Here is a 15,165-nt window from a genome sequence, read left to right as displayed (position 1 = left end):
GAAGCACGTCCAGAGCATTGATCCCACCCAATATTTTTTTTTTTTTTTTCCAAATAGGGGTAGCTTTATTATTTAGTATCATGCTTATTGTTAGTTGCCTTAAGCCAGCTCTGACTCATGGTAACCTCATGTATAACAGAACAAATTGTTGCCTGTTCCTACACCATCTTTAAGATCATTGTTATGTTCAAGTCCTTTGTTGCAGCCACAGTGTATTTTGAATGCCTTCCAACCCAGGGAGGTCATCTTCTAGCCCTATGTTGGACGAGATTCTATTGTGATCCACAGTGTCCTCACTGGCTGATTTTCAGAAGTACCCACTGCCATCAAGCTGAATCCAACTCATAGCAACCCTACAGGACAGGGTAGGACTGCTGCCACAGGGCTTCCAAGGCTATAAATCTTTATGGAAGCGGACTGCTTCATTTTTCTCCTGTGGCACAGCTAGTGGGTTTGAACCCCTAACCTTTTGCTTAGCAGCCCAATGCTTTAACCACAGTGCCACCAGAGCTCCTTCAGTTGTCAGAAATACATTGCTAGGCCTTTCTTCCTGGTTCATCTTAGTCTGGAACCTCTGCTGAAGCCTGTTGACGATGGTGGACCCTGCTGGTATTTGAAATATCACGGCCATAGCTTCCAGCATCACAGCAACACACAAACCACCACAATACAACAAACTGATAGATGGATGGTGGAGGATTATGCCATTTGTAGTATAATGTACATTCTTTGGTTTAAAAAATGTGAAGAATGCAAAAAAAATTAAAATTTTAAAAGCAGATCAATATTAATGTTCTGATAAATTCATTTATAAATGTTTATGTGTGTGTTGACACAAAAATGATATCAAACTATACATATAGCTTTATAATCTGCATTTTTCACTCAAATATGAATGGACATCTTCCATATTAAAAAAAATTAGAGATTTACGTCATAATTGACATATGTTCATGTAAAAAATCTTGAGCATCTCAATTACAGCTCTGTTTATTTCCTTCATGGCATAAATTTTAAAATCCTCATTCATCTATTGACTTGTGCATCTGTTTGTTGTCTTTCTTTGTTCTGAGAATATAGTCTCCATGGGGGTATGGACCTTGCTTGTCTTTTTCACCACTATATTATCCCTGACACCAAGCACGTTGTCTGACACAGAGAAGTGCTAGATTACTTTTCTATTGCTGCACAACCAATTACCACACACTTAGTGGCTTAAAACAACACCCACTTGTCTCACAGTTCTATAGGTTACAAGTCCAGGCAGCCTTGACTAGGTGGACTTCCAAGCTCATTCAGGTTGTTGGCAGAATTCAGTTCCTAGCAGTTGTAGGACCGAGGTTTCCTTGCTGGCTGTCAGCTGGGGGCCTCTCTCCAATCCTAAAGGACACTCTCAGATACTTGCCCTGTGACCCCCTCCCCCCTCCATCCCAATATAGCGACTCATACTCACACTTTAAATTTCCTGATTTCCTGTTCTGGTACCAGCAGGGGAAAATGCTCTGCATTTATATAGCTCCTATAATTAAATTAGGAGCTCTGGTAGCATAATGCCTAAGGCACTTCACTGCTAACCCGAAGGCTAGCGGTTCAAACCCACCAGCCACTCCTCGGAAGGAAGGTTGGGCAATCTACTTCCATAGTGATACCACCTCAGAAACCCAAGGGGGGGGTCACTATAAGTCAGATCCTACTCCACGGCAGCGCACAACAACAGACAGGTCACCAGGCAGGTATGTATGTATGACATTTTCCATGCTACAATCCAGCCATGGGAAGGTCAGGAAAGGCTCCCTAGCAGGAAGTAACACCTAAGCTGATACTGAAGAGCAAGTAAGAATCAGTCAGGTCAAGTTGTTGTTGTTAAATTCTGTCCAGTCAGTTCTGACTCATAGCACCCCTATGTACAATAGAACAAAACACTGCCCAGTCCTATGCCATCCTCACAATTGTTGCTGTGTTTGAGTCACAATTGTTTCTGTGTCAATCTTTGTGTTGAAGGGCTTCCCCTTTTCTGCTGACCCTCTACTTTACCAAGCATATCCTTCTCCAGGGACTGACCCCTTCTGATAGCATGACCAAAGTATGAGAGACAAAGTCTGGACATACTCCTTTCTAAGGAGCATTGCACCTTTACTTCTTCCAAGACAGACTTGTTCTTTCTTCTGGCAGTCTGTGGTATATTCAATATTCTTTGCCAACACTGCAATTTAAACATATTAACACTTCTTCAGTCTTATTTATTCATTGTCCAGCATTTGCATGTATATGAGGCAATTGAAAATACATGGCTTGGGTCAGGTGCACTTTAGTCTTCAAAGTGACATCTTTGCTCTTTACATTTTCAGGAGGTCTTTTGCAGCTGTGGAACATGTCATCTGGTTTCTTGACTGCTGCTTCCATAGACATTGATTGTGAATCCAAGTAAAATGAAATCTCTGACAACTTCTATCTTTCCTCCATTTATCATGATGTGCTTATCTGTCCAGTCGTTAGGCACAAAGATGAGTTTATGAGATGAGGAAAGAAAGCTTTAGAGCACCAGAAAGCGAGTTCAGCACAGATGGAACATTAAGAGTTGAGGTCAGAGATGAGAGAGGACCTGGAGAGAGGACCCAGGTGCAGTCTCGTCAGCCATGGCCCAGAGTCCATCCTCTATCCTGGGAGCAACAGGAAGACAGTGAAGCGTTAAGCAAGAGGTGCCAAGATAAAGTCGATGTCCTTGTTTGAAAGGCACTGTTGGCTGCCCTGTGAGAAATAGAGTAGAAAGCCATTAGAAGATGCAGGAGCCAGGTTTGGGCTGCTTGACCATCCAGGTTTGGGAGGACTGGCCAGGGATTATCTCACAGTGGGTGGGCTGCTCACATCACCTCACTGCTGGAAGCCAAGATTCCTTTTGTTATTTATTTATTAATTTATTAAACATATGCTTATTTGCCCCTCAACAAGGGATCATCTGCATTTCTAACTGCTGGCAATGTCATTTGACTTTTTTTCTCTGTTGCATTTAGGCCTCCTGGCAAATGGATTATTTTGATCCAAGGAGTAGCAGCACTTCTTGAGAACTCTGTTGTCCACAGCCTAGAGCTTACCCAAAAGCAGAACATGGCACTGCCTTCTGCTTTGGTGACTTGCTCTCCAACTGGAAATCTTTCTTGCAATTGAATAAATGATTGTTCTTTGCTACTTTGTGTTGGAGAAACATCAAGGATGTCAGACATTCACTGTAATTATTTTTCACTCATTTCCCCATCTATAAAAATGACCTGTGCATTTTAATACCACTTTGAGTTTTCTCTTTACTTTTTTAATCATGTGGCCTTTTAAATTATTGGTCAGCCCTTTAAAAGGATGATTAAGAAATGCTTAATGCACAAAAGAATTAGAGCTATGCACAGTTCACGAAACAGAAAGCGTGCTCTGACTTACAATTTTCATACAAAGTTTGCAGAGGTTTTATGTGCCAGAATGAGTAATATGATCTGCTCTAGGAACTGCCTAGCTTTCTGGCTCTGCAAAAGTCATTTTTTTTTTTTTTGCCCCGATTCAAGTTTCTTAACCAGAAGGGTTACACCAAACTCCTCAGAGTATGAATTAGCAGAGTTCATCCAAGCCACATATTTCATTTGCACCGTTTAATGATGGCTTGAAATAACCGCCTACCTGTGCAGACATAGGGGTCTCTGGCACTCTCATGAGTCAGTGCAGCTTGTGAAAAGCTGTATAGCAACCCCTGAATCAGACAACTTAGGCTATATGGCTCATGCGCCAATGTGTTTGATCTTTCCCCTCCCTACCATATTCCCCAGAGAGCTGTGCTATTGCCATGTATCAGGAAACTCTGAAAGGCCATTGTGAGAGATAATGACACAGGCACATCTAGTTGAGCATCATTGTGGGATGAGTGCCTCTTTTTGCCCATCTCCCTGCTTCTTCCCATGACCCACACTGGGCCACGCAGGGCCCCTCATTTGCACAGTGAGAAAATATGGGACCACTTCTGGATACCTGGTCACCAGAGCATGAAATATGCAAATGAATGCCTGTTGTGTTTCTTTCTGTTTGGTGTGAAGCGTACATTATGCCATTGGATGTGGGGATGCCAGCCAGCTTTGTTTCAATCTGCTGTATTTAAGGAGAAACCAAAATATTTTTTAATGGTTGCTCTTAGATGGTATTTAAATGACTGTTAAATTTTCTTGACCACCTTTAACTCTCTAATCTTTATAATTAACTTTTTTTTTTTACTTACCTGTATATTAATCTTTATAATTAACTCTTGATTGAAGATTTTAATTAGAGATTAAATTAAATTAGAGAATTTAAGCAAGAGATTATAGAGATTAAATCACTATAAAGCCAGGTTTAAAAATAATTTTACAACCATGGTCATTGTAGTAACTTGAAACAGAAAAGTGTAGAGAGAGAAAAAAATATGTATATGGACACATAATCTGATCACCTGAAAATAATCACTGGGAACGTTTTGGCATATATTCTTTCAATTTCTTTTCCTATATCAAGAAAGACATTTTGAAAGAAGCCCCTTCTCAGATGGGTTTGCAGGACATAACTTTTGGTTCACTTTGTTCTTCCGGTTTTTTTCCTGCCTGTTGCCTTCCTCAATCCCCACCCACTGCCAACCAGAGAGTGGCAGGGGGCAGCGTGGGGGTGGGGATGGGGTGAAGCGCTCCTGTTGCCTTGTCTTAAGACAGCACTGTGCATTCCACCAGCTGCTGCTCCTGCTAAATAATGTGCTTTCTCGTTGCAGCTATCAGAAGGGCTGAAAAAAGGGAAAATGCAACTCTGCAGCAATATTCTGATAATCTATTGCAGTGCAGTTCACATCATTGTCCGCCACCACCTGGAGCGGCTCATCAGAACCGAAGAGGAGTTTCACTTTCATTATGGAGTACGATTCTGTTCTACTTGATATTTCGTCACCCCGTGTCATTTCTCATGGATTTGGATATGTTAGAAAGCAAGAATGCAGAGGAGAAAAATGACAGATCCTTCATTTTTCGTTGGGATGTGGGCATTTAAAACGTGACTATCTCTTCTAAATGTCATGATTTGATAACGTTTTTATTTTTGTTACTTAAACATCATTGGATAAATTTGAACTCCACAGAATTTTAACTGTGGATTCAGCTTCTGTTGGACAACTGGCTTCATCTCCAGTTATTCTGCTGGTTCAGTCACAGTGGTCATTCCTAGTGCATTAGATTATCAAAAAGTAGAGATTTGCTGTGAATGAGTAGTGTTGGCGGTGTCTGTGTACCAAGATGCATGGAGTGTTTGACAAAGAAAGGAAAACACCAAAACTTGTGAGCCTTTACCCTCCTCTGTTTCTTTAATCCGCTGTTTGAAGAACCACATTTTGATGGTGAAACCAGTAGTTACCTCTGGGCCAGGTTGGAAGTGAAATCAATCTTTTAAACCACTAATACTTGCCAAGAAATCGCCTTATGAGAACATGGTGTGTGTGTCTCTGACAATGCATGGTGCATCTAAATTGATCATTCATAATTTTCTCTACCCCGACCATGTACTGAAGAGTGGCAAAAGCCTGAGGCGCCTCCATCTGTCTGTACCCTGGGCCCCATACATCTCCACGGCAGGGATGTGGCCAAGCCTCAGACTCTTCCCATTCCCGTACGTGCAGGTCTCCATGAAGAAGCTGGGACTCATTCACATTTCAAGATCCACATGCTGTGCAAACAGTGTAAGCTTAGATCTTTCTGTCAATGAAGGGTCGTTTCTCTCTCTCTCTATGTCTCTCTCTCTTTCTAAATTTTGTCTCCAACATGGATTCCAAAGCATTTTCAACATCGAACATGAAAACATTGATAAATGAGGAGCAATCACAGAAGCTGTGTATCTGTTTATAGCTCTGCACAACATGTACGTGGGTGTAGAGTCATTATTTAAAGTACACGCCAGGGAAAGAGACCAAATCTTGAGGTCTTTTACAAACAGTGACATGGTACTAAGGAGATTTCAACTCCTACTGCTTCCTCTGAAAATTAAAAAAAAAAAAAAAAAAGTTGTAACTTCATAAAACTCATGAGCAAATCTGGCAGACATGTGCAACTGTTATATTGATACATTTTCTTGTCAATGGAAGAAACCCTTCCTTCCACGTGTATGCAAGTGGGAGAAGAAAATCTTCCTTTTTAAAGGACAAACAGTGAATTTAAGCATGAGTGGCCTTAATAAATATAGTTGTCTTTCTTTGCTGCTGTGGAAAGGATTCTAAACAGATATCCCTGAAGTCTTGCATTGAATTTAGTCGTTATTATTACTTTTTTAAAAATGTTGGTGCAATTAACTCTGGACCTCTCTCACGAGCCATAGAGATATTTATAAGACAGACACCTTATTTATCAAGGAAGATGAAACCGTGTCTGAGTTGCACTGTTCATTCCTGGTGGGTTAGGAATAATATATTCGAGCAGGTTTCTTGCTTCTGGCTTTGTTTTTGTCATCAGTAAGTATAGCCAACTATGTAAAGCTTTTGTGTCGCATAAACAATCCAAATACATTCATGTTTAAAAACTTTGTCCTTTAACTATCAAAAGATGTAGGCTTTAATTGGAGGAGTAAGCAGAGTTCTTTGCAAGTGTATTTAGCACATTTTGACCAGTATCTCACGGAAAACTAAGGCCACAAAAGCGTCCCCATGAAGAATTAGGGTGTCCTCAAGTAGGCAGTCCTCACTGCCTCCTAAAACCAGGGCTAGATCTGAACTCAGCAACCCAATACTTGAAGTAGGAAATCTGTGAGTGAACATAGGTCCTCAAAAGAGAATAAAAAAAGAACAACCTCCATGTATAATCAGCTATTTCTACATATGTGCCAATTTTGTTACTGGTATTGTTTTGGGGGTTATTTATTGCCCCATTTATGTTGCTTAGGAGCTCTGTTTGCATAGTGCCCAAGGCACTTGACTGCTAACCAGAAGGCTGGCGGTTCAAACCCACCAGCCACTCCTCGGAAGGAAGGTTGGGCAATCTACTTCCGTAGTGATACTGCCTTGGCTACCCAAGGAGGGGTCGCTATGAGTCGGGCCGACTCCATGGCACATAACAACAGCAACAACATATGTTGCTTAGAAGTATTATTAATCTGACCTTTATGAAAGCATATCATTTACTCCCTTAAAAAATAAAAATTCTGTCTGACATATAGCATCTTTTCCCATTTCATGTAATAATCTCTGATGTTTGAGGGTTACCAAAAAAAAAAAAAATCCTTTTTCCTATATATATTAAGAATAGTCTCTGGGTTTACAACAAACACTGTGATGTTGGGAGATATTTCCTTTGTGCAAACTTTAGCAGATTCCTGTCTAATCATAAAGGCGTTTTAAAACAAAATGAAAAGAGTCTGGGCTAACGTTTAGGAGAAGTTGTCTTCTTTCTTTGTGTAGAAGCAGGCTTGTACTTTATACCCCGTTTAATTTCAATGTACAGTCTCAATTTTGTATTTAATGATTTTTGTGTATCCAGTATGCACGTTAACAGCGTGTCAACTTTCATTTGAAAGTGGGTTTCAATTTACTTTTTAAACAGTGTTTATGACAAGACCTCAAATGTGTTGACATAAGCTCTATCTGCGATGTTTTTGTGTAGAGTGGCGTTTGAATGCTGCCAGGGGTCAGTGTATCTAATTTCCCAAGACCCTCGTTTGATAGTGCTTCTTGTAATATTTCTTCAAGTGAGTGGCATGTGGGTTGTGATATTGATCATGTGATTATGGACATTGATATGAAAAATAATAATAACAAAACTAAGGAACCCTCAGAAACTACCAGTGGGCATGTATTAGCCAGTCATTGTAACCTCACGTCTAGTAGAAGTTCAATGTACAAGGTATGTACAGTTCATAAATTTGTTATCATGTGTATGAGAAGTACTTTGTGCTGACCGCCTTATTTATATTCATCAAATAAACTTTGTTTCTTTCTGAAGTGAGTTCATTCCGTATTTAATAAATGCTTCAACTGTGTGATTTCTAATCTCTTTTGGGGTCATGGATCTCTATTTGAAAATCTATTCAGAATTCTGTTGACTTGAAGAAAAAAGGGAATTTATTGGTTCACTTAACGGGAAAAGCCAAAAGCATAAATCTTCCTTCAGGCATGACTGGATCTAGAGGTTCAAATTAAGAAGTTAAGTCATGGGCGGTATCTCTCTCCCTCCTTCCTGTCTTCTTTGACTTCCCTGTTTGCTTTTCTCTCACCCTAGGTTCTTCCCTCACTCTCCATCTCCCCTTCTTCCTCGCACTTTTCCTCCATTTCCTTTTCCCATCCCTCCAGCTTCCCTCTTTGCTTGTCTCCTGTTTCTTCTGCACTTTACACTGGATTAGCTTCAGTTTCTGCTAGACTCTCTCCACTAGGTGGCAAAGATGGCTCCCAACAGCTCTGAGCATTCCTGGTTTCTAGAGGAGAAACTCTTCCAGCATTCATACTAAGCCTCTAAAAGAACTCTCACTGGTCCTTTTTGGATCATGTGTCCAATCACCTTTTTCAAGGGTGTTGGGAAGATGAGGCTACGTGCTTGAAAGCTTCACTGGATGTTGGAGAAATAGTTTCCGAAGGGAGAAAATTTAGTTTTATTGTAGAAGAAATAGAACAAATCCATTTTGGAGGAAGTGCATCCAGATTACTTAGAAGTGAGGATGACTTTGGACACATCAAAAGGAGGGACCAATCACTGGAGAAGATATCAAGCATGATAAAATAGAGGGTCAGGTAAAAAGAAGGAGACCCTCAATGAGATGGATTTACACAGTGACTACAACAATGGGCTCAAACATAGTAGCAATTGTGAGGATGACACAGATCTGGAGAATGTATTATTCTGTCATATGTAAGGTCACAGTAAGTCAGAGCTGATTCAGTGACACCTAAGAACAACAGCTCTAGAAGAGGAGTCCCTGGGCAATGCAAATGGCTACTAACTGAAAGGGTGGCAGCTCAAATACACACAAAGCAACTTGGAAGAAAGGCCGGTCTATCTCCTTTTATAATCCAACAGCCATTGAGAACTCTACGGAGCACAGTTCTACAGTTCTGTTCTGAAGCACATGGGGACACCATGAGTTGAAACAGACTTGATGGCACTTGGTTTAATTCTATAAGAAAGAGACAAGAAAACTGGTCAGGCAATAATAATGGATAGCCCTTTCACCACTCTTCCCGCAAAAAATACATACCAAATTGTCCATGCACAGTGTTATCGGTCATCGCAGCCTACCTATAGATCATAGTTGACAGCTTCATCGGCACATCACACCTACAGAACCACTCCTGGATTCTCTTTATTCTAGAGAATGAATTTCCATTTCTTAGCATTATTGAAATCAAAGCGTCATAGAGCATCAGAGCCTAAAAGACTGTTAGTGTTATGTAATCCATCATCCTCACTTTGCCAGATGGGAAAACTGAGGCCTAGTCAGAACTGACTGATCCAAGCATATAGGGTAACTTCATGGAAGAGCCAAGACTGTGCCCAGAGCTCCTGAACCAGGAAGTCCCTGATGACTCTCTGGGGAGGAAAGGATGGGACAAAGCCTTCCACCAGTTTGTCCTTGATGACATAGGGGAAATATCATTGGTTTCTTTACTTCGTGGACTCAAAGCCACCAGGTGTGAAATTCTGTCCCAGTCAGCTACTTCTTTGGGGGCTTGCAAAGTCATTTGCCCTATTCATTATGTTCCCCCTTTCTAGAAAGTAAACTTTGGTTTGACAGTAGTCTCTTACCTCATAGGACTTCATGATGCATCTGGGCTTGCATTCAGGCCTGGTTATGTCAATCCAGCTGGGCAGATGGAGTGTCTGCTGCTTCACCCACAAACCAGTGCTTTTGGTAAGGAAAGTACCTGCCCACACACGGCTGGACACAAGCGGGAAGTCAGTTGGTACCTTTAGCTCTTTTGAAGCACATAGACCTAATTTTGGTACACCTTGAGATTTTGACCCTTAAAAGCTACCCTGACTGCTTCAGGTATATGTGAACTGTCATTACAAAGGATTAGAAAAGCATTCCAATTCTTGGAATTGCTGATCCAATGGTAATGTTGCTTTTGGTGGGTGTTTTTGAGTCCATTTCTGACTCATAATGTCCCTGTGTGATAGAGTAGAACTGCCCCCATCAGATTTTCCAGGCTGTGATCTTGATGGGAGCAGATCACCAGGTCTCTCTCCTGGGTGGATTTGAACTGTTACCTTTCAATTAGCAGCTGAGTGCTTAACCATTGCACCACCAGAGCTTCTTCCAAAAATAATAGTCATACTAATGATAAGTAAACACAGATAATAAATAATTGAATATTTTTGAGTGTTTGCTAGGAGCTGGACCACGGTGCTAAGGACTTGGCCTGCATTGACTTGTTTATTCCTGACAACAGTCCCACAAGGTAGGTACTGTCGTGCTCTGCATTTTATAGTGTGGGAAGCAGAGGATCACAGAGATGAGCAGAAACAACGTACATTTGTCAAGCGTTTCCCTGGTGTCAGGTGTTGTGCTAACTGCCTTGCTCACACAAACCCACTTAGCCCTAATCCCATGAGAAAGGTACTATTATTAACCTTAATTTATAGACAGGGAGAAGGAAGCCTATGGAGTTTACGTGGCTTGACTGGAGTTCCCCAGTTGGTATGTGGTAGAGCCAGGCTTTGAATCCAGAGCTCAGGAAGCCGTTCTGCTTAGAGGAAGCAGCAGACCCCAGGTCAAGCAGGTAGGATAGTTGGGGCTAGGATTCAGATCTTATACCTTGCCACCCTACGTAGAGCTTCCATGTTGCAAGTTCAATCTCTGCCAGCCTCACAGCTCATGGGTCCCAAAGAAATTGGTTGCTTTATCAGACCCACCAGTTATCAACTCCAACTCATGGTGACCTCCCCCATATATCAGAGTAGAACTGTGCTCCACAGGATTTTCACTGACTGATTTTTCCAAAGTAGATTGCCAGGGCCTTTTCCTGAGGGACTGTGGGTGGATTTGAACCTCCAGCATTTCAGTTGTCAGTCGAGCATGCTAACCCTTTATTTGTACCACCCAGGGCTCTAGTTGACTGATAGGGGAAAACGGGCTATCACATGGTCAAGTCATGTATCCCAGTGGGAAACGAACCAAATGTGAAAAGGAAGCCTAAGCAAACCTTGGAACACTGGATTAAACCTGCTCTTCATGGGCCACTCTTATTTCTACATATGTGCCAATTTTGTCACAGGTACTGTTTTGGGGATCATTTATTCCCCCACTTACATTGCTTAGAAGTATTATTAATCTGACCTTTATGAGAGCATATCATTTAGTCCCTTAAAAAATTAAAATTCTGTCTAACATATAGCATCTTTTCCCATTTCATGTAATATTCTCAAATGTTTGGGGATTACTGAGAAAAAAAAAATCCTTAATTCTTTATCTGTGATGACCCTTCAGTTGTCTTCAGAGTTGTAGGGAAGACCGTCCAGTGACAAGGGACTGGACAGGTGTCCTCAGAATGGAATAGGCCTTCAGTGTCATGCTAAGGAGGGTGGACATCATGTGCTTGGCCATTGGGTCCCCACTTGGATTACTTGAATACCACTTTCCTGATGGGCACCAGTTGGGACCCTTCAAGATAATACATGTTGTTGTTGTTATATGCCTTCGAGTCAGCCCCGACTCATAGATAATACATACTTACAGTCAAATAATTATACTATTAAATGGGTTCATGTTTTCATTTAAATACATTTAAACAAAAATGCCACTGCCATAAATGAGAAAGTAGGGTCATTTGCCATGCTTAAAAATCTGGCACCAAAAATAAAAACAAAAGTAATTTGAAAGAATGGAAACAAAGCTCTGAGCCCAAGACCTTTTTTTCTTTGTTAGAAAGAGAGACTGTCAGAAGTTTTAGTCGTGGTCCTAGAGGTAAACAGGGACTCTGTCACTGAATCAGAGAGATGGAAAAATCATCAATAAGGCAATGATTCAGTACATGGCCCAGGGTTGTTTTAGGGTGTGTAGGGAAACCACTGAATTTTTGGACACCCTTCTACAGCAACAGGAATCTAGGATGGATTTTTCTTTTATTAAGTTTTACTTGAATAGTTCTACTTTTATAACAGTTTTAGATTTTTAGAAAAATTGAGTAGATAGTCCCAGAATCCCCATGTTGTTGTCTATTGCTGTTGACTCGATTCCAATTTATGGCAACACCATGTGTTACAGAGTAGAATGGCTCCGTAGGGTTTTCTTGACTGTAATCTTTACAGGATAAGATTGCCAGGCCTTTACTTCTGAGGAGCTGCTAGGTGGCCTCAAACCAGCAACCTTTCAGTTAGCCCCCACATATACCCCCAAACACACACACACACACACACACACATGCCCATTTTCCTTGGTGCTAACATCTTCTATCACTATGGTATATTTGTCACAATTAATGACCCAACACAGATACATTGTTGCTAACTGAAGTACATACTTCATTCAGATTTTCTTAGTGTTCAGCTAATGTCCTTTTTTTTGTTCCAGGACACCACATTACCTTGAGTCATCGTGTCTCATTAAGCTCCTTATGGCTGTGACAGCTTCTTAGACATTCTTTGTTTTTGATGACCTTGACAGTTTTGAGAAACACTAGTCAGGCATATTCCAATTTCTATTGGATTTTGTCACATTTTGTTTTCATGATTACACTTGGGCTGTGGGTTTTTTTGGGGAAGTCCACAGAGGAAAACTGCCCTTCTCATCACATCATATCAAGGGTACATACTGTCAACATGATTTCCTGTGATGTTAACCTCAATTTTTGCCTGAGGTAGTGTTTGTCAGGTTTCTTCCTTGTAGTTTCTCTTACTCCTGCTTTGGGATGGATTTTTACAGTGCAGAGATATATGATCAGACGTGTGTATTTGAAAGAGTATTCTGGTTGCAGTTGTACAAAAAAAAAAAAAAATCCCAAAGTCTTTTGGACTATAGTTGGTTGAGTCAACCACTCCATTGTTTAGGTCAGTTTTTCCCTTCTATTTAAGTATATACCTATGATGTTGGTTAAAGGGAGCTCTAGTGATATAGTGGGTAAGGCATTTGGCTGCTAACCAGAAGGTTGGTGATTCAAACCCATCAGGTGCTCCCTGGGAAGAAGATGAGGCTATCTACTTCCATAAAGATCAACAGCCTTAGAAGCCCAATGGGGGTCACTATGAGTTGGAATCAATTCAATGGCAGTGGGGCTGGTTTTTTGGTTTGGTGGTGGTTAATATTACATTGTCAACCTGGCTAGGCTGTGATTCTCAGTGGTTTGGTACAAATGATGTAATCTTCTTCCATTTTTTTAGATCTAATATGAGCAGCCAGTCAGTTGAAAGGGGAATTTCCTTGTGGGTGTGGTCTGTCTCCAGTATATAAATGGATATTCTGGTGAAACTTGCTCTGTCTCTTGACCCTGCGCTCTTTTCATCTCCTGGCCTCAGAGTTTTTGGATGTAAGCCTGCAGAAGCCTCTGACTTACCAACTGGCCTGCAGATTTTGGATTCACCAACACTGCCAACCTCATGGATCAGCAGAAGTCTTCAGCTGTTGCCTGATTTGGGATTTTCCAGTGCCCATAATTGCGTAAGCCATTACTAATAAATTTCCCTCTCTCTCCCTCTCTCTCTTTCTCCACACATGTAGGTATGTGTGTGTGTATGTGTATGTATATATATGAGCTCTGGTGGCTTAGTGCCGAAGACATCTGACTGCTAACCAGAAGGTTGGCATTCAAACCCACCAACCACTCCTCGGAAGGAAGATTGGGTAATCTACTTCTGTAGAGATACCACATTGGAAACCCAAGAAGGGGTTGCTATGAGTTGAATCAACTTGATGGCAATGAGTTTGGGTTTTTATATATGTATATGTATGTATGTGTGTGTGTATACCCCCACCACTGAGGAAGTGGGAAGCCAGGGTGGAGGTGCTGGATACAGGTTAGGGGGGGACAGAGAGAGACCTCACCCTCCAGGCAGGAGGAAGTGGGAAACCAGGGTAGACAGCCGGATACAGGTAAGATGGGGAGAGAAAGAGAGAGACTGTACCCCCCCAGGCAGGAGGAAGCAGGAAGTCAGGGTGGAATAGGAATAGCAGTGAAACACTGTCTGATGTATTACCGAACAACTTTATGAATAGCTCTGAAACATTGTCTGATACAATGCTGGAATACGAACCCCTCAGATCGGAAGGCACTGAAAATACCACCGGGAAAGAGCTGCATAATCAGAGTAGAACTAACCTCAATAATATGAATAAAGTAGAGTTTACATGACCTCCATTTGCTGATGTGACACGACTCAATATGAGAAGAAACAGCCACAAACATCAATTAATAATCAGAACATGGAATGCACGAAGTATGAATCAAGGAAAATTGGAAGCTGTCAAAAATTAAATGGAATGCATAAAGATTGATATCCTAGGCATTAGTGAGCTGAAATGCACTGTTTTTGGCCATTTTGAATCAGACAACCATATGATCTACTATGCTGGGAATGACAAGTTGCAGAGGTATAGAATGGCATTCATTGTCACAAAGAATTGTTTCAAGATCTATGCTGAAGTACAATGCTGTCAGTGATAGGATAATATCCATACACCTACAAAGAAGACCAGTTAATACTACTATTATTCAAATTTGGGCACCAACCACCAAAGTCAAAGATGAGGAAATTGAAGATTTTTACCAAGTTCGGCAGTCTGAAGTTGACCAAACATGCAATCAAGATATGCTGATTGTCACCGGTGATTGGCATGCAAAAGTTGGAAAATTTGGCCTTGGTGATAGAAATAATGCTGGAGATAGAATGGTAGAATTTTGCAAGACCAATGACTAATTCATTGCAAATATGTTTTTTCAGCAACAAAAATGACAGCTATACATGGACTTCACTTGATGGAGTGCACAGGAATCATATTGACTACATCTGTGGCAAGAGGCAATGGAAAAGCTCAGTATCTTCAGCCAGGGGCTGACTATGGAACAGACCATCAACTGCTCACATGCAAATTCAAGTTGAAGTTGAAGACAATTACAACAAGTCCACAAGAGCCAAAATATGACCTTGAATTATATCACTCCTGAATTTAGAGACCATCTAAAGAATAGATTTGATGCATTGAACACCA

The sequence above is a fragment of the Orycteropus afer genome, unplaced genomic scaffold (genome assembly GCF_000298275.1).
Source record: "Orycteropus afer afer isolate SDZICR_OR568_19922 unplaced genomic scaffold, OryAfe1.0 scaffold00041, whole genome shotgun sequence".
NCBI classification, from domain to species: domain Eukaryota; kingdom Metazoa; phylum Chordata; class Mammalia; order Tubulidentata; family Orycteropodidae; genus Orycteropus; species Orycteropus afer.
This window is presented reverse-complemented; position numbering follows the sequence as displayed.